Genomic DNA, 20,914 nt, shown 5'->3' with positions numbered 1-20,914 from the left:
CGCTGGCGGCAAGGCATCGAAGAAAAGGTGTGAGCAGTGCCGCGCCACCAGCATGTCTGGCCCCGTCGCATAGTTCACGTGACTCCGGTCCTCGACGCCGGTCAGGTGATCACTCCGAGCGCATAGAAACCACGGCAAAAATTTAGACAACACGAAAGAGACTTCACGACGTACGATTCCTGGTCACGTGATAAACGTGTCTTCTACACGGCGTACGCGCAAAAAAAAAGTAAGACAATTTTTTTATGGTATTTCTTTTCTCCCGGATCACGTGGGCATCTGTCGTCTAAAACTTCGGCCTTGAGCGCGAATCTAGAAGACACGGTAGCTCTTGACGGCACGATAGAAGACCTATTTCTAAGAGTGCACAAACATTTCCTACTTAGCAAGGGCCTCCAAAACGTATCTACATGTGTTGTGCAAGTCGCACGCTGACTGTTTCCGTGAAGCGGCGTTCGGTGAAATGGCCTTAGAAGAAACGACTTTCTATAAAATCGTCCATGGAATGGTGTTTGAAGGAACGGCATTCGATGGAGTGGGAACCACAACGCTGGCATAATTTTCTGTTTGAAATGCACGTTTCTATAGGCATGCATTTGTGCAGGAAACTTTTGGCATAAAGGTAAGAAAATCCAGATAGGATAATTACTCAGGTCAATGGAAGCACACTTGCCCTATGGTGTACGCGAGGGTCTGGAGAAATTCACATCTTGAGAAGAGCTTTTGTTTGTCGCTCTCAGTACTACACGCATTGAAAGGACAGAATTTGTGCGCTCCTTAGTCATAGGTTCTGGTTATATCTCATATGGCCCAAGCAGGGCCGGCGAAAAAAAAAGGGGGGGGGGGCGAGTAACGCGACCACCTTAGGCACCGCACACGAAGCCCTCAACCAGGGATTACTTTTTTTTTAAATACCGAGTATGCACTTAATTGCACGCGGGACCTTCGACTAAAACATAAATGAGAGAAGAATGTGTTATGTGCCGTTCCGTCATGTGACGAGAAAAAATCCCACTTTTAAGAAAAATCCGCCAACCCTGCAAACTATACCGAGGATTTCGCACCCTTCTCTCCTGCTGCCATTTCCCGTACTGCTAAAATTTCCCACTGCGAAAATCTTATGGTTTCATTACTGCTGGTGTGAAACAGGCCCCGCGATGTGCCTTTGCCTCTGGCCCCGCACACCCCTACCACCGGCCCTGGGCCCAAGTGACCAGAACGCCCAAATGTTCATAAGACCCAGAAAAACATTGGGCCTTTTGAGCATTTGGGTCAAATGAGCAGGGCAGGATAAGGTGTCCAGAAGGCCCAAATGGTCATATGGCCCGAAAACCAGGAAGGAAGACTAAGAGTGTATTTTTTCGACCTTATTTTTCTGTGTATAAGCGCGGTTACACATTAATAAGTTATCTGAAGAAGTCATGCGTGCCATCTAACGTCATCATATCCGCGTCATCATCCTGCGCAGGACTTCTTGAGAGAACGTTTTTTTTTTCTTGTTTTCATATATAACGGCGCTTATACGCAGAGAAATACGGTACTTTTATCAGTGCGAGTCATATGCGAGAAATATTTTTCTGTAAAATCGCTTTTCAGGTGTGACAGCGCAGGAATTCCACACATTTCCGAGAACCGAAAATGAGGACTTCGGGAGTGAGATATGTTGATTAAGCAGTGCCCATTTTGGAGAATTGCACTCGATGATTCAGTGGAATATGCTCCTTCAGCGCGCATCTGACGTGAATGCAAACAATGCGCTTCTTCCGCCATGTGAAATGTAGTCTCCGAAGAGTTGAGTTAGAGAATCAATCCGAAGGTGTACGCCCATTTGATCGAACGCCATTTGGTCGAACGGCCCCGAGAAAATGGCCCCGTAAAATTTGGTGGCAGAACAAATGGTCTCGCAAAAAATGGCCCCGATAAGCTAGAGCGAAAAAAAAAAAAAAGAAAAAACGGTCCCAGGCGTGCTTTGCGACGCTCAAGCCCCTCCCGAAATCGTCCCTTTGGTAGCGCATTTGAGAGAGGGGAACGAGGAGTAAACCCTTCTCTCCTATGCGAATTTCCTCCTGAACCCCTCCAGAAATATTTTTTCTGGCTCCGCTACTGCCGTGCCCGACTTGGTTACCTTCGCAGAAAAAGCGCGACTTATTGTGCGTATTCAAGAGAAGGTTGAGAAGCTCTTAATGTGGGCAAGCGAATACGTTATTCAATAAAAATATTAGACACAGAGCTTACCAATCTGTACTGCGCGAAATACTGAACGCTGTAAGGATTCATATTTATTCGTATTTTACTTTTTGTCACATGTATATCTTATTTGCTTGAAAATTTGTTTCTTCATTTCAGTACTTTTCTTATTAATTTTTAATTCAGCTACCTTTTTCTCCTCTGTCGCACACTGCATTTAATTAGTATTGCGCATATTTGCAAAGAAAATACAGTATTTAGATCACTCTTAGTCTTCCCTCCTGGTTTTCGGGCCATATGACCATTTGGACCATATGACTATTTTGGCCTTCTGGGCATTTCGGCCTTCGGGACACCTTACCCTACCCTAACATCCAAACGCCCATATGCACCGAAAAAAAGTTGGTGGTTTTGAGCGTTTGGTGGAAATGAGCAGGAGGGGAGAACCTGCTCATAAGCACCAAACGTCCAGAACATCCGAATGCTCATATGCACCGAAAGGCGGGCGACCAAAAAGGCCGGGTCTTCCTTTCCCGCATTTGGAACAAGGTCATAGGGTGAGAAAGGTGGAATGAATGGCGACTACCAAGGCCGCTTAATGTGTCAGTTTGAAGTTTATGTAACAGCTTGGTCCTGCTTGCGAACAGCGCCTGCTCGTTTATGGATTTCAATTTGAACTTTATTTTCATAGACATGGAGGCAGCCTAGGACGAAAAAATTGATTCTAGCTCGAAAGCACTCGGCTCCCAGGGCTGTAGCAACAAAGAACGTGGCCACCTCCGAACATATGTCCGGGCTCACTTGCAATAACAACAACAAATAAATTAATGACAATGAATGGGGAAATTCGCCACATAAAGTGCGGCCCACTACCCCAAGGCACAATGGGCAGGATGAGATGTGTCCTGATGATGAGGTGATCAACGATGCTAAATAGGGTCACTTACAATGCAGAAGCTGGATTACGATATTTATGTAGGGTTTATAAAATTAATCATGCATAGGCCTACAGTGAACATTTACGCAAAACCCTTCTTTCGAGCCTTGTTCTTCGCAAGTTGGTTAATCAACGCTTCATAGTCTAGAGATATGATAATCTTGCTTTCGGTTGACTACAAACTCAGAAGACCTGACATCTCTCATGGTTGAGCGCAGGATATTCTTGATCGATCAGTTTCATTATGCTGAAGCTTCTTTCAGCATCGACAGTAACTGGTGTGGTCAGAAAATAGAAGCCTGACACAAATGCAAGGACGGATTTTCTCTTAGATATTTTGGCACCCTCAGGTAGGCGACCACTGTGATGATGAAAGTTCTCGCCGTTGTCGGCCTCACAGAGGTGGGCAACGTCACGACTGACAGCCTGGGGAAATTCTAAGGGAACTGTGCAGACATATGTCTGAAAGCGTATGAGGAAAACCCAGGAAAAACCCCAGACAGCACAACCGGCACCGGGATTCGAACCCGGGTACCTCTCAGTTTCGACGTGACACGGCCAGCACGCTAACCACTGAGCCACGTGAGCTGTGCCATCGTAGTCATCGGTAGTCGCCATTCATTCCACCTTTCTCACCCTATGACCTTGTTCGAAATGCGGGAGAGGAAGACTCGACCTTTGTGGTCTCCCGCCTTTCGCTTTCGGTGCATATGAGCATTCGGACGATCTGGACGTTCGGTGCTTATGAGCAGCTTCTCCACTCCTGCTCATTTCCACCAAACGCTCAAAACCACCAACTTTTTTTCGGTGCATATGGGCGTTTGGAGGTTTTGAGCATTTGGTGCTTATGAGCTACTAGTACTACCCTTCTGAACAGAGCAAGTGTTTGGGCTGGTTGGTACATGTTTAAATTAAAAATGATTAAAAAACCCCAGTGCTGGGTAGGACGAGGACGAAGGAGGTTCTTGTCATTTCTATCCTTCGTCCTCGTCCTACCCAGCACTCGGGGTTTTTAATCATTTTTTATTTAAACATCTGAACACCCGCACAGCCCGCAACGTCCGTCTCCAAAAAAGAGGGAAGGGGGGGGGTTCGCTCCCGGAAGCACTTTGCCCCCCCCCCCCCCGAAAAAGATACTGGGAACGCCTATGAATAAATAAAGGCCAGATGAGTTAAAAATATACTTCTACTTCATTGCAGTTGTTCTAACAATAGTTTTAACTACCGCTGCTAAGATATAGTTGAGCTAGTACTTAGGCCGCGATTTTAAGAAGAACTTATAGCTTAAGTACTTACTGCAGATCTCTGGAATTCTGTATGGGTCGAGGTTGCATTGCTTAGTGGTAACAAAACGTAAACGGACAATCCATAATTATCGATTCTTATGTGAAGAATAAAGGATGTGTGAAGCATAACGTCTATGACACAAACGTGTCTTCTCCTACCCAGGATTTACGTGAGTATCTATTAATTGAAGAATCGAGCCCAGACACACCTGATATCTTGCCTCCATCTCTACTTTTATTAAACTGAATTATGAATGAATTCCTTTTTGTATTTAGATTTCAGACTCGTGTCAACCGTTGAATGTGATGCCTTGGAAAATGAATGGGGCTTTTGTATGCGGATGTACCTCTGTTATATAAATAACACGCTTGGGTGCCACGACATATGCATGCACAGAGAGGAATACGCGAAACGATGCACAAAAATGTAAGAGAAATTATCACAAATTTCCGACTTTTGTGAGTAAAAAAAATAAGACAGCAGAAAAGAAGAAACTAATTGTTGATAAGAGTATGGAATCGCATACCAACACAGTTCCAAAAGTTTGCTAAATAATTTTACTGTACGCATCTACTGTGGGTGATATATATATATATATATATATATATATAAGTTCAAAAAAAAGACGCGGAAACAGATTTTAGGGAAGTTACAAACACTAGTTTATTACATGGGGAGACGTTAAAAAGTAAAATGGGCAAGGGGTCGACGTTTCGAGAGTGGCACTGTCTTCGTCAGGACAAAAGATGCGTAGCTGATTACACGTTTCTTAAATAGGTTTTAAGAATTTAAGAAACGTGTAATCAGCTACGCATCTTTTGTCCTGACGAAGACAGTGCCACTGTCGAAACGTCGACCCCTTGCCCATTTTACTTTTTAACGTCTCCCCATGTAATAAACTAGTGTTTGTAACTTCCCTAAAATCTGTTTCCGCGTCTTTTTTTTGTAAAACTTCGTGGCCGTTTGATAATCCTTTTACCTCACCCTATATGTATATATATATATATATATTTATTTATTCAAGATACCCTCAAAGGTTCAGGGACATTACATGGGGGAGTGGAATAACACATACACGCACACACTTAGCATAAAGAACACATATTTTCTTCCGTTCATACTTAATTATACTCGATCCCTCCCGTTTTGAAGCATTTTCAGGTATTCGTGCTGTTTACAAGATCAAGGCCTCATAGGCTTCATGGTACATACAAAACGGGAAGGGAAAACTCTGCACGGCAACGCTGGGGAGATCTTTTTATTGGAGCGTTACGAAAGTTGTCACAAACAGAGAAACGATATCAAGCTCCACAGATAGTTACACAAACAAGTGACTGGGCGTGTAACACTAAACGAGATATTCCATCAATTAGAGGTACATCTGTGAATAAACACGCTTGATGGATGCAGCTCACAATCTAGGACGAAAACACGAAGAAGCGACGGGGACAGACTAAGACTAATGACTAAGTTCATCTATCATGCAGGAACATTTCTCAAACTCCACGGTGATAAAATTTTATAGACAATTCTAAATGTGTTTTTCTTTTTTTCATATCTCCGAGGTGAATTTTTAGCCAAAGAAATCGTTTCCATACCAGAATGTGCAAATGATGTGCACACTCCTCAGCACAGATAGTTGTGTGCGAAAAACGATGAACACAGAGGAAGACATACACATCTAGGAACTCAAAGAAAAAATATAAAATTCAATTTTTCATAGGTCACTCTAGTTTTAAATGAAATGCGGTCTACTAAATTGTGCAACGGAAAAGGAAAGCACGTACGTCGTCTGCTTCCTGGATGCGAGAGTGCGGCGAGAATCGACCGACCGATTCAAAATTACGCGCGTGTATCGGCGACGCCGCGTTGGTTTCGTAGCCCGCATGGCTGTGTTTGTGTGAAGGATATCACCTAATCCACAAATCCAGTTGCTCCACTTCTGCAGTGAGAAACGCATTGGGATTAAATCACGGTGTGTGTGTGCGCGTGTGTGACAACAACTTACGAAGTGTCATTTGCTGGGAGCGTGTGACAACGGCCACTGCAACAACAAGGTGAGGATCACAACGCCTTCCACGAGCTGGATGTGTGCCGGAGAGTAGTCTGTTTTCCGTTCCAACTGTGTGCACAGAGCGGCATCTGCGTGTTGCATATCGGCGGCCTTGAGCTGCTCTGCGGCGGCGGCTAGTAAAGTTTAAGGTCAGGATCAATCGCACATGGCGAGCTGAAAAAACGTGACACTGGTATCGGTGCTGTTTTCCGCGTTTCTTCCGTTGTGACACGGCTCAACAGCCCGTGTTTACGTAACTACATAAACAACGAGAATTAGAGCATAATGCCATTGAGTCCGCAAGCGTGGGAAAAACACCTGGGCTTCGCGGTAGACGTAGCCCGGGTGTGGTGTTGTTGACGCAGTACTTGGCCAATCTGCCCCCTTTTGCCCCAAATTATTGATTGTGCGGCAGCGCCGAATTTTTACACCAAGTGGCAACAGTGTTGTTCTGAATGCGCCAATTTCGTTGGTATCTATCTCTCTCTCTCTTGTCGGTATCGCTTGCAGCTGCCCTATCTATCACGCTCCCGGCTTTTCTATTCGTTCGAGAAGTGTTCAAAGACAATGCTTCTTGCACGCTTATCACTACCGCGTGTGATAAGGCTCTGGGTAGCGAAACACTTAACTTGATTACAGCCGTGAGATAATGCCGTCGGACATCGAAATCCGGAAGGCAGATACGGATTCGGATCTTGCTTTCTTGTCTGCGTATACCCGTTATATGTAATGACCGGGGTCGGGTTTATAGCTGGGATATGTGCGTGGTTTGCGGGCAATTAAAAAAAAGAGAGAAGAAAACAGAGAGAAATAGCGCAAGAAGAGACAATGCGTAATAGAAACACTTTCTGAAGATGTTTAAATAAGTCACGAAAATTGTTGCGCTGCCGTCGGCGAATGATATGTACTGCTTGCGGCACGGTTGTCTGTAATCGTAGTTCTGCAGCTCATATTTCCTTGGCTGCCCTCGGAAATATTGTTCCAATGTTGAGTTCAAAAAAAGACTGCGCCAACTGCGCGTCCGGGGGCTGTCGCTCGACCCCCTCAGATCATGGTGAAAAAAAGAAAAAGTATGGGCTCCGTATCACGTATATTATTTATTATTTCTATAATTTATGTATTTATTACGGCTAGAAATTCTCAAGTTCATTATTAACCGTCTCGAATTTACATCCCTCTCAAGTTCCACTGCCGCAAACCGTATTTTATGTATGACTTTTTTTCTGAAGCTTTTACGAAACTCAGAAGCGTTTTATAAGCTGTAAACTCTGTGAGAAGATGGTTCATACAACCTAGCATGATTGTATGATGGGCAAGCGGTCGTCATGCCCACGGTCAGCTCGCGAACCTTTCTCTCTTGAACTGGACAGTGCAGCAGGACGGCGCACATTTCACGCTCAACAGTATTACTGCACCAAAGGAAGACATACTGGACCAGCTAAATCGTCTGAGAGCTCAACAGCATATATCCCAGGAGCGATCACGAACAGCCAATCTGAAAGTAGAAGAATGTATCGTGGTAATGGACTTCTCCGAAAACTATAGTTTCGTCGTATACAAGACGCGTCACAACAATTTATTGGGAAGACAGTCAACACACAGTAGTGTACTCTGAAGTGAGAAACCCTCAAGAACGAGGCCTTCGTCATAAATTGTTCGTTATCTCTGACACTAAAGATCACGATAATGCGACAGTACACCTTTTCCAAAGACGTTTTCAGCAGCCATTCGACACATCGAACACCCCACACGTCGAACAGACGGTGCAGCCTCGAGCTACTAAAATAGAAAAAAAAACTTGTGTGCCCATATCGATGACTCTGGAAAATATGCCACGTGGAACTTGTTCGGAAACTCCCACGGTGAGGGACCCTGCGATGGCGTGGGGTGGTACTGTGAAAAGGCTTGCCACGAAGAGCAAGTCTTCGGCGGCCCCTGGAAAAGCAGATCCTGACTTAATATGGGTAGCAAAAACTGATGTTGCAGTCAGAAGAGAGATGCTGTCCGATAGATATAAAAAGACCATAACCATCCCCGGTATACAAGAGGATTCCACGACTTTGAATCAATGTCAAGCTCGAGTGTCCGCGTGGAACATATACCGGCTTTCAGACAAGTTTCTATATACTGTGACTAGCAAGTTTGTAGTAATGTTGTAAGGTTTTCGTTAATCGTGTTTTTTTTAGTTCCTACGTTCAATAAGAATACGAGAATGTGACTGTGTTTTCCTCTCCTGACCGAACGCACGCGCACTGTGTGCAATGTTTATGACCTCTGATGTTATTGGGCCAAAAAACATCAAACTGTGGGCAATATAAAAATTGGTTTCTCAACAATATAATCCTCGAGATTTTTCTATGTGTTTTAGAAGAACCGTCGCACTAACCGTCGGCACTGTCGGAAAGTTTTTTGCCTCGACCTCGACAGCGCGAACCTTTTGTGCGATTGTAGCCATATTTGACAAAATTGACGTTTTCTTCGCTCTTTTCTTTTTTACTCTGAAACCGTTGCAGCTAAGACGTCAGTTTTTCGTGCGTAGCTTAATTGGCTCGTGTAATGGCTTCCACATGGTTTTCCTTTTTTCTACACCAAAGTATAATATATATAATATCACGTTTTCTCGCCATATTCGCGTCTCAGAAAAACTATCATAACTATAAGCGAAGCGAATTTGCGTGCCTAGGTTGTATGAACGTGTTCGTTGCACAGAGTTCACAGTTCATAGAACGCTTCTGAGTTTCGTGGAAGCTTCAGAAAAACATCGTACGTAAAATACAGTTTGCGGTATTTAGCGGAACTTGAGAGGGATGTAAACTCGCGATAGTTAATAATAAAATTTGAGAATTTGTGGACGATGTTATATACGTGATAAGTGTCCATATATATATATATATACAGGGTGTCCACGCTAAGTGCGAACAGATTTTTTAAAAATATATCAATCACTTTTTCCGAGATGAAATCAATTGCAATATAGCATACGCTGAAGGGCACTCCCTAGGGGGGCATTAACAGACTCCTAAGGCAATGTCTTAATTAACTTTTTAATTATAAAAGCTACGAAGTTGCTCCAATGAGAACATCTGATCTCTTCGGTCACCAGATACCAAAACCGTTTTCAGAACAAAAATCCGTTCGGTAGATCGTCCGCAAAAAATTCGTGAAGGAACGCCATTTTTTCTTTATTGGATTTATTGCGCATCTTCAAAGAAGCGGCTTTCCTTGACCCCCAGTGTGAGAGAGTGAAAGAGCACAGTGCTACCTCATGCGTCGAAGATTAGCTTTAACTTGCGGAAACAAAACAAAAACACAAATCTATCGGGTGACTCTATCGCGACTGCCATTATCTCGGGCTGCATTTTCTGTTTTCTTTTAATCTTTTTCCAGGACGCAAGAGGCGATAGTGTGCTCTTTCATCCTCTCGTATTGGGGGCGAAGGAAAGACGCGTCTCTAGAGATGCGCAATGAATAAAATAAAGAAAAAAATGGCGTTCCTTCACGAATTTTTTGCGGACGGTCTATCGAACGGATTTTTGTTCTGAAAACGGCTTTGGTATCTGGTGACCGAAGAGATCAGATGTTCTCATTGGAGCAACTTCGTAGCTTTTATAATTAAAAAGTTAATTATTGAAAGTTAATTAAGACATTGTCTTAGGAGTCTGTTAATGCCCCCCTAGGGAGTGCCCTTCAGCATATGCTATATTGCAGTTGATTTCATCTCGGAAAAAGTGATTGATATATTTTTAAAAAATCTGTTCACACTTAGCGTGGACACCTATATATATATTTTTTTTTTTTCATAAGATCCGAGGGGGTCGAGTGACGCCCCCGAGACGTTTGGCGTGGAATAACCCTGTCGTGTGTGACAACATGATTGTGTCATTCTTACGAAATTGTGTGTGTGTGTAACAACACGAACGCACGCACATGCAGACACATTGCGTAGACCGAGCCTCGTGAAACGATTGTCGCCAACAAAGACACAAAGTAGGAAAGCCGATATGAGCCGTAAAAGTGAAAAAAAAAAAAAAAAGCATCCCAGTTGAAGCCTCTCCTTGCAGAAGCACTCTGGAAACTGGGTTACACAATAATAGCCAGGGGAAAAGGCGCAGAATTTAAGTGTGCACATATAAACGAGTAGTCAACCGAGAACACCTACTTTATTTTAACGACATAATGACTGGGCAGTTTGATCACGAGTACCCATTGTTCTGCCCCAGTGCTGGCGGGGTGAAATGAGGACCGAAATCCTACGGTCTCCAATAAGTTGGCGAGTACTTGTAGGGCAGAGCCTTGCTGGGCTGACATTATGATAGGGGGAGAGTCCAGCTGAGTGAGCCAGACTGGAATGTTGGTAGCGCGGCCATTGGAGAACGACATGGCCCAGATCTTCCGAATCGCCGCAGCGTAGTCTCTTTTGTTACGTAGGTGTTCTATAGGTGGCGTGCACGTGACGTCACAGGGTAGCTTTACCCGCGCTTTTTCCCTCTTTCTCGACCCCACCTATACCTGGGCACATCTCTTTATTTCGAGGAAAAAAGAGACACACAGTATGGTTGGGAGGTGATGGTGATGTGATAAAGAAGAAGTCTTTATTTGCAACAGTAGAATTGCTTACAATATAATTAACAGGATAGCTAGGTGAAGCCTGTGATGCAAGTCAGTAGACCATAACAACAAAATAAAGTTACATCAAGGGCTCTGAACATCAGATGCAAGTGCAATAGAAATAACCTTTACGAAATGCAGCTTTGGGTAAGAGACCATTTAAACGATTTGTTATTGCATTTTGTGCATAAGGTTTTGGTGACAGTATAAGGGTTCTTGTCTTATCGTTAGAGGTAAGGTCCTTTCCACCGCAGTACTCTAGGGTCAGTTTGCCGTAGTTCGTACGCAGATGGAGGAATAACGAGAAAATGAGACGATAGGAATTATTTTGTGTCCCAGTGAGCAAACTTTGTACTTTATTAAGGTGAAAATGTCCATGACGGATAGCAAGTTAAATGCAAATGAGATTGAGTTTCTCGGCGATATTTGCAGTAATATACGTAGCGCCCTTTTTCGCAGATATAGCGGGTGTAGGCAACACCATATACCTCCAATGCGTAGTTGAGGTGAGAGTGTACTAATGCATAATAAATGTTAAGTAGAGTGTGTACGGAAAAGAATCGTTGTGTTTTCGATAATGCGTACAGGCCACATCTTGTTACGAATTGTAAGGATGTGGTTGTTCCAGCTTAAGTGTTCCTCTAGGATTACGCCTAAAAACTTGGTTAGCTGTACTCTTGGTAGATGGTGTGAAGAGAAGTAGAGGTGATAGTTATCGAGCTGTAGCTGGTTTTGAGAGGGGCTAAACACAATGTAATTTGATTTCGCCAAGTTGGGAACAAGTTTGTTGCTAGAAAAGCCATTTTGTTAACGTATCAAGCACGTTGTTCGCTCGCTTAAACAGCTAGTTGGTGTTTTGCTCTCTACGGAGATGTTCGTAAACAAAAAAATGAAGATGATCGGGAGGCCTGCATAGTGCACGGAACTAATGAGTTATTTCATATTCAGGTTGGTGCATAGCATCCTGAAAGAGTTCTCGTCGGTGGTAGCCAAGGTAGTGGGTTGGAATCCTACCACGGGCTGTATACTGTCTGAGGGTGGTTTCTCTGGGTTTTCCGAAGGCTTTCCAGACGAATGTCAGCACAGTTCCTCCTGAAGTTGACCCAGGACGCATAAAAACCCCTCTGCCTCCTACTCCTTCCTGCTGTCCTCTCTCCATCTGTCCACATCTGTACGCCGCTCATAGCCACAGTTGCGCTAACACGGAATAAAAAAAGGAAGAAAAACTATGACATCTCAGACTTTGGAATTGTAGATCTCAAAATGGCAATATCCAAATGCAATCTCGAGGCTTGTAGCTGTAAAGTGTCCGTCCTCACCCCCTCTCCACCTGTGTCATCATGAGCGAATAAAATCGGGAATGTTTTCCTTCAAGTGCTTTAGTCGGGTACAAGATGCTCTGTCTTGCCTTTCTCTCGCCAATGCTCCCGATCAGCACTAACTGAATATTCACAACACAACGAACACAATGAGTGTCAATTAACTAGTTGGTGAAGAAACTTGTTGTAATGAAGTTCGAGGAAGACTCCTTCCCAGGACGTCCGTAATGGTAGCGAGATTGCGTTACTTGATTTCTAGAAAGATAATGAAAGTGGGAGAAAGATATCCCACAGTTGCTTTTCTGATACTATATCGAGGCGCATAGAGGATAATTAAACTAATGACTAGTCCCCTCGTCTGGGAGGGCGGTCGCCCCTCCCCTTTTAAATCCGCCCCCGGCAAGATGCCGTGTTATATATGATAGGATCACGTACACCGCCTCGTGTGTCGTTATGAGACGTATCAAAACTTTTTTCTGTTCACGTAGTAGGAGCGATCGGCTGTCTCATCGAGATCAAGTGTTGACCACGTGCGAAAACCCGCCATACTTTATATCTAGGCGCTCGTTAAACTTTTATCGAAACACATGGACTGGAATAAACGCAAACGGGATCAACCTAATTATTATTATCCATCTGGTCAATGCGCAAAAATATCAATACCTATCGGTACCTTGCGAGAGGAATATCAATGTTGCCACGATAAAATATCGAGAAAAAAAAAACGGTAGAAGGGATCCAGAATACCAGTGGGGTACAGTTGGAAAAAGGGAAGACGTGACGTTTTGAGGCGAACGCGCTTCATCAGACTAGCGAAGGAAAACAAGAGGGGGGGACTGTTGCGCAGCATGCCGTCCAGCCCGCCGGAGCAGGCTGACACATGTCATTGTCAACCGGGACGACATGTGCTAGCGCAAGCCAACAGGTGAAAGAATAAGAAAAGAAGCCACAAAACCGTGCAGCCCTTTCGCTATAGTAACCTAGCCCGCCGTACTTTCGTTGAGGCCCCCTGGTGTTTGGTGTTGAGATAATGAATGAAGGGGCTTTCTTCTAGCTTCCGGATGCTGTGATCCAGAACGAATGAGGATAACGCTCATGTTGTCGATAGCATGGCTTCGATCTGAAATGTGCCGAGATATCAGAGCGATTTGATAAGTGCTGATTTTTCCGGACCGTTGCAGCTTGACGACGTTCACGGAACCTCTCGTGAAGTTACTTGAACTTTGGAGCGCTAACCGCGCCACGTTGTGGCAGGAGGGTGCATATATTCCATGTCCTCCTTTCCTCTGAGAAGGGGGATGGGTTACTACTTCCTCTTTCTTTCCTATCACTCATTTTCTTCAAATTTTAGCATTTCATCGTAAATAAATAAACAAATAATGCGTTGGGGAGCGCACGATTGCTCGCCAGACAAATTACTCACCGGACATGTGCTCACTGGGCATTTGCTCACCACGTTCCCTTTTAAGAGCCCACCCTGACAGTTTCACAATTTATTTTCATATTTCATTTTCATTGTACAATATTTTCATTTCTACTGCGTGAAATTGTGAATGATAATAAGAGTTGTATTTCTGATATGATGATTTTAGTTTTGGAACCTTTTAGAAACGAAAACGAATCCATCATCGGACAGCTTCCCTTGGTAGAGTAAATGACTCGCATTTCTTTGTTGTTTGGAGGTATCGAACCTAAATTTTTTCGATCGCATTTGCGTGGTGCTGATTTTCCAAGAAAACAGGACGTAAGCGGGGAAACCTTCCAGTGCTCGTTATCTGTACAGGAAATACTAGAATGAGGACATACACCGCTCCCTCAGATATCAAGTACAAAAAGACCTTTTTGTGGTTGCTCGAATTTACATTCCTTGCAGAATTACGCTATGGAGTCACCGATAGAATATACGGATAACCTTTCAAGCGTCTCACGATGTACTCAATGTTGAGGCATATAAGAAAGGAATTTCTCGGCCCCATATTTTCACGAAGCGACCACAGAGCTTATATGTTTTTCATTCACACCTCTGACATACGGGGAAAGTATGCGCGCGTTTGCCGCGAGGGGCGCTGGACTACAATAATCAGCAGAGCCGTTTATAAATGGCTCTGATAATCAGTAGGGAGCCTCCATGTGCGGAAGCCGCAGCAGCCCATGGAGGCTCCCTAATACAACTTTAAAAATAGAATGGTTCATCGCACAACAATAGTGTTACCAGTGGTGTGAGGACACTCAAAGTATTTTTGTTTTGTAATTAATTAATTGATGACATTAATTACCAGCATTTCCTCCCACATAACGAGTTTTGGGAATAGTACAGCAATGTTTCAACGAGGATTACCAATGATGTGCCAGTGAACGTGCAGTGATTAAAAGCTGGCTAGAGTGACACTTTGGTTTGATGTCAGACCAGTGTAACGCCAGCGAAGCGCCATCGTCTATTCCAGAATTCCAGAACGTAATTATCAGGGTGTTTCAAAAAACGTGTCATGTCAAAACGTGACAGAAAAATACGGGGTAAACGGCATTTGCGTGGCAACTGAATTGGCCATCTTGCAACAATATTTTCATTTCATTTTAATTAAAAGAAATTGAATTTCTTTAATTGAACTTCAAAATTTTCCAAGTCAACCTAACGTTTTTTTTTTACAGAATTAGAGAGCCTTTGGCGACCTTAATCAGATCCAACAAGAAATCCGCTCAATATTGCAAATGGAACTGCCCAAAAAAGTCCCGAAATTGAGGCTTCAAAGTTTCGGGTATTCAACGGCGCACCAAATCAGACCCAAAGATTCGTGTCGAGGAGTACATGCTCCTGCCCCCATGGAAGATAGAAGGTCGAAAAAAAAAAAAAAACAGGGCGGGAAAAAAGAGGCGGAATCCTTTTTATTTGCCGCTTATCAACGTATGGCGGAATGTCACCCGCCTTGTTATCGGCGCATCTTGTGCTGCATGCCGGTCCGGCGATAAACTGTTCTAGCTTCATGGGGGCAGGGGCATGTCCTGCCCTCCGCGCATCTTCGCGACTGATTTGGTGCGCCGTTGAATACCCGAAAGTCTGAAGCCTCAACTTCGGGACTTTTTTTGCGCAGTTCCCTTTGCAATATCGAGCGGATTTCTTGGTGGATCTGACAACGGGCTCTCTAAATCTGTAAAAAAAACGTGAGGTTGACTTGGAAAATTTTGAAGTTCAATTAAAGAAATTCAATTTATTTTAATTAAAATCAAATGGAAATATTTTTGCAAGGTGGCAAATTCAGTTGCCAGGCAAGTGCCTTTTACCCCGTATTTTTCCGTCGCCCCGTTTTTTTTATAAAGTCCGAATGACACGTTTTTTGAAACACCCTGTATGAACTACGTGGCTTCAAACCTTAATAACAATGATATTCTGGACATTTTCTAACACGATGCACCTTATTTGTTCAGTTGTGTATGCTTGCGGTTGAACCAAGATGACACCAATATATTCAATAAACCACCACTTATTGGCTCTTCATTGGCTTAATTCGCCCTCCTTAGGCCCAGTGAAACCGGGATAGTGAGCCAACATTGAACCAATATGGCTTTTATGCATTCATTTTCCCCCAAAACTATGTGTGACCAGAACTACAATGTGCAGTAAAGGTCATGGACTTAACCTCTCTCTTCCTTCATACCCTTGCAAGACAGAGAGACTTTACTTTCGATAATGTAATGACTATTGATTGTCTGTATGGGAACTGTATCAGCAGTGAAGTTAATCGATTTTGGTTGGTTTTCAAGCTTTGACGCGTATGATATGCCTTCTCTGCTTTGTAACTATGATTATAGTCTTACATGGACAGTGATAGTTTCCATGATTGTGCAGTGTCGTGATTGTCGTAGTGTTGTGTCATTTTCATTTTTTCTTCGTTTTGTACCCCCGCAACTGTATGCCGCAAGGCGATGTAGCGTAACGAGCATAAATACAAAATTAAAAAATACCGTGTGCTTGTTGGGAGTTTGAGAAGCGATATCATACAGTGATTACTGATATGGCGGGTGCTTTTCTTTTTTTTGCCCGAAGTGAGACTACCTTCGGCCGAAGTGAGATTTTGTCCCTAACGAGACACTTTGGGGATTAAAAAATTAATGGCCGCAATAAGACTTTCGACACGATTGACACATCGTCCGAATGAGACTTTGGCCGCAATGAGATGTCACCCCCTATAGCTCGATTTCTGGGGAGATATCTGTGTTGAATCTTTGCAAGAAAGTGGGGAAAATTTCCACGTAAGAGACTAGGAAAACTATTATAGGAAAATATTACTTTTAGGTATATACGCCCATTGGACGCAAGGACGCTGTGATCGCTCTTCGGATGTAATGGCTCGGGTGCAAGTACGCGTTGAACGAAACGTCGCGATTCCAGCGAAGCCGTTGCCACCTGTCGGCGATTTCGCAAAGCTGCGAGTGGAGGTCCGAACGCGCGTCCGGACAGGGAAGCGGTACACGTTTCTCTTGCTTCATGTACAGAAAGAAAGAAGGTATCGAAATCGAAAAGATGAATGTTGCATTACTTCTCAGACTGTTGGAAATACCGCACGCTTTCTTTTAATAGTCTTCTAGTCAAGAAGAACGGAACGAAAGTCCCATGTGTCGACCCATCGCACGAGTTTCCTGATTGGCTCTGTCACCACAAATTTATCTTAATATTAAACTTAGTAATACAGAACGAGCAACCGTAATTTCTTTGTCACGTTGACATGCAGACCTCAGGCAAAGTAAACAATATGTCCGTACTAATGTGCTATAGCCGAGCATCCACTATGGACGGTCTCTGGGAAAGACAGCTTCTGTCTGGTGCCCCACACGCATCAACGAATGACTCGCAAAGATAAAACTACCACACCAAGTTGTATGTGAATACCAAGAGCAGTGCAGAAAACGAATACTTCAATTTGCCAAAGCATCTCTTGCAGCACTCAGATGCTCGCCGCAGAGCATATGACATATATGTTAAATAGTTACACATGTATGGTGTTAAGGCAGTCAGATATACGCATGAGTGCCAAGGGTTTTCAAAATGTGTTATCCACGTATAACGTTGACCTACAGTCACACAGTTCTGCGAACATCGGAGTGAAAGCTAACATCACACGTTTTGTCACCACCACACCAAACAAAGAAGTGTTCTCTTGAGCTCTTGCAAATGCCCATGTAAACGCTAACTTGTGCATTACAATCTTTTATGATTACGTGTGTCTCAAAGGTCCAATCAAATTCTTAGAAACACTACACTTCCAACGGACCTGTTGCTGCCTTGCAACGCTCACATGTAAATATTACGGGACTATCGAAGGAGAAATTCAAACATATATTGCCTTGCAGAATATTAATCCACATTCCAAAACACGTGTTATGTCACTCTTCTCAGCAACTAATCCCTGCTTTGCCTTCTTAGATTTTAAAATGTCTCCTTTGTTCGCTCGAACCCCGACGTATGTAAACAAACTCCGACGACGGAAACTGTTTGCCTATATTCCTTAGTTGAGCTGCACAGTATGAGATGACCAGCAGACAAAATTGATTGCGACTTCATGAAACATGTTAATTTGTGGGTATTGAACCTGAAACAGATGAACATAATTCGACTGACACCGCATTCCCTACGCTGGCTTTGCTCGGAGACCTCCTTCCGTCCGCCATCTTGTAAGTTTGGGGCGCCACCTGTAGTTCATTGGAATCGCGAATAAAAGCATGCTGGACGTTCTGTCTATGTGTTTATAAGTATGTATTCCAGCGCGTTGGATGACAAGGAATGTGTTCTGCTCGCTTCACAGAGGAAAAAAATTAACTCAGTGGCGATTTAACGGTAAATGCACGAGAAATGCGCTAGCATTAAGCACCTTTGTCGGTCTAAGCCCGACTTCCGGGTGTCCACTGACGGTCTAAGCACGACTTCTCGTTGTCCACGTCCTCTCTAACTTCACTTTCACTATTCACTTCCGGTCCAACTCGACTTCCGGTATCCACTTCCTGTGTTCAGTGATGCTCTAAAGCAGACATCCAGTTGTCCCCTTCCAGTCTAACTTAACTTCTGTCCACTTCCCGTCTATACTTGATTTCAGGTATCCTCTTCCAGTTGTTCACTTCCCGTCTATACTTGACTTCAGGTATCCCCTTCCGGTTGTTCACTTCCCGTCTATACTTGACTTCAGGTATCCCCTTCCGGTTGTTCACTTCCCGTCTATACTTGACTTCAGGTATCCCCTTCCGGTTGTCCGCTTCCCGTCTATACTTGACTTCAGGTATCCCCTTCCGGTTGTTCACTTCCCGTCTATACTTGACTTCAGGTATCCCCTTCCAGTTGTCCGCTTCCCGTCTATACTTGACTTCAGGTATCCCCTTCCAGTTGTCCGCTTCCCGTCTATACTTGACTTCAGGTATCCCCTTCCGGTTGTCCGCTTCCCGTCTATGCTTGACTTCAGGTATCCCCTTCCGGTTGTTCACTTCCCGTCTATACTTGACTTCAGGTATCCCCTTCCGGTTGTCCGCTTCCCGTCTATACTTGACTTCAGGTATCCCCTTCCGGTTGTTCACTTCCCGTCTATACTTGACTTCAGGTATCCCCTTCCAGTTGTCCGCTTCCCGTCTATACTTGACTTCAGGTATCCCCTTCCGGTTGTCCGCTTCCCGTCTATACTTGACTTCAGGTATCCCCTTCCGGTTGTCCGCTTCCCGTCTATGCTTGACTTCAGGTATCCCCTTCCGGTTGTCCGCTTCCCGTCTATGCTTGACTTCAGGTATCCCCTTCCGGTTGTCCGCTTCCCGTCTATGCTTGACTTCAGGTATCCCCTTCCGGTTGTCCGCTTCCCGTCTATGCTTGACTTCAGGTATCCCCTTCCGGTTGTCCGCTTCCCGTCTATGCCTGACTTCAGGTATCCCCTTCCGGTTGTCCGCTTCCCGTCTATGCCTGACTTCAGGTATCCCCTTCCGGTTGTCCGCTTCCCGTCTATGCCTGACTTCAGGTATCCCCTTCCGGTTGTCCGCTTCCCGTCTATGCCTGGCTTCAGGTATCCCCTTCCGGTTGTCCGCTTCCCGTCTATGCCTGGCTTCAGGTATCCCCTTCCGGTTGTCCGCTTCCCGTCTATGCCTGGCTTCAGGTATCCCCTTCCGGTTGTCCGCTTCCCGTCTATGCCTGGCTTCAGGTATCCCCTTCCGGTTGTCCGCTTCCCGTCTATGCCTGACTTCAGGTATCCCCTTCCGGTTGTCCGCTTCCCGTCTATGCCTGACTTCAGGTATCCCCTTCCGGTTGTCCGCTTCCCGTCTATGCCTGACTTCAGGTATCCCCTTCCGGTTGTCCGCTTCCCGTCCATGCCTGACTTCAGGTATCCCCTTCCGGTTGTCCGCTTCCTGTCTATGCCTGACTTTCGACACTTAATGACAAAGAAAAAATGGCTACGAAACAAGCGAGCTGGTGAAGTTGGCGGGGTTCCACATTGTGCACAATTTAATGAACCTTTAATTAGCCTCAGTTACTTCCATTGACCCTGTAATTACCTTTTAATTATCGAAGGGAAGCGCAGGTTATCTGAGAATTTTGAATTTCATTTAATTGCCTTTACTTACATTTTCTCGCTTTAATTACTCTCAATTCCCCTCTAATTGATGTGTATTACATTAGTTACCTTCGGTAACCCCTAATTTCATTGAGTCTCTCTTAATTACGTGTATCTTAAATTCATCGCCTTTAAACTCGTTTCTCGCTTTAATTGCCTTTAATTGCCTCTAATTACCTTCACTTACTGTTACCTCTTACTCTTAATTACCTTCGACTACTTCATTTTCAAATCATTTACCTCCATTTAAATTGACCCTCTTATATTCTTTTACACGTCCACTATACCTCTGCCTCGCTGAGGCTTCACCATTCTCTCTCTCTCTCTCTCTCTCTCTCTCACACACACACACACACACACACACACGCACGCACGCACGCACGCACGCACGCACGCACGCACGCACACGCGTACACACACACTTTTCCGTTTTGACAGTCCTAATCCTAAACCGACCGGCCATACACGCTGACCATGTCCAGAAGAACTACAGTTCCGCCAATTCTTGTATATTTTGTGCGGGGGTGATTCGGAGATACCCCTGATTAAGTAACCTTACATAATTTATCAACGAACAACGAATATAAATATTATGGAGAAACAATGTATCATTTGTCTGCCATGGCTCTCTCCTCGATGGCATTTCCTTGTGCGTTTCGCAAGCATCTCTATTCCAGCAGAGAGCAGGTTTCCCGCAGGTCGTGCAGGACTGTATTTATGATAAGGTGTGCAGTCGTCCGGTGAGCAAATGCCCCCGCACTAGTTTTTCTTGGTATCAGGGAAGGCGGATGTGCCAACAGCCAGTAAATATTGGCCATGTAGTCTAATAAACCACCCTTTGTTATTTGAAAAATTCAAAATCCATGATTCTACCGCATTCACTGTACCCTTTATAAATGTCGTGTGGTTTCTGGAACTGGGAAGAGAAAAAAAGAAAGGATTAGAC

General features: G+C 44.3%; 1 protein-coding gene across 1 annotated transcript in view; it reads left to right on the top strand.

The window, feature by feature from the left end:
- Window positions 1–6,285: 6,285 nt before the first annotated feature.
- Window positions 6,286–20,914, top strand: part of LOC135374358 (5'-AMP-activated protein kinase subunit gamma-1-like) — a 398,802-nt gene continuing 384,173 nt past the window's right edge. Inside the window, exon 1 of the mRNA XM_064607350.1 lies at window positions 6,286–6,468. The gene's annotated coding sequence lies outside the window, so the exon portion shown is untranslated. The remainder of the gene's footprint in view (window positions 6,469–20,914) is intronic.

The sequence above is a fragment of the Ornithodoros turicata genome, unplaced genomic scaffold (genome assembly GCF_037126465.1).
Source record: "Ornithodoros turicata isolate Travis unplaced genomic scaffold, ASM3712646v1 Chromosome54, whole genome shotgun sequence".
Lineage (NCBI taxonomy): Eukaryota > Metazoa > Arthropoda > Arachnida > Ixodida > Argasidae > Ornithodoros > Ornithodoros turicata.
Note: the sequence above shows the minus strand (reverse complement) of the source record. Positions and strands in the feature narration are given on the sequence as shown.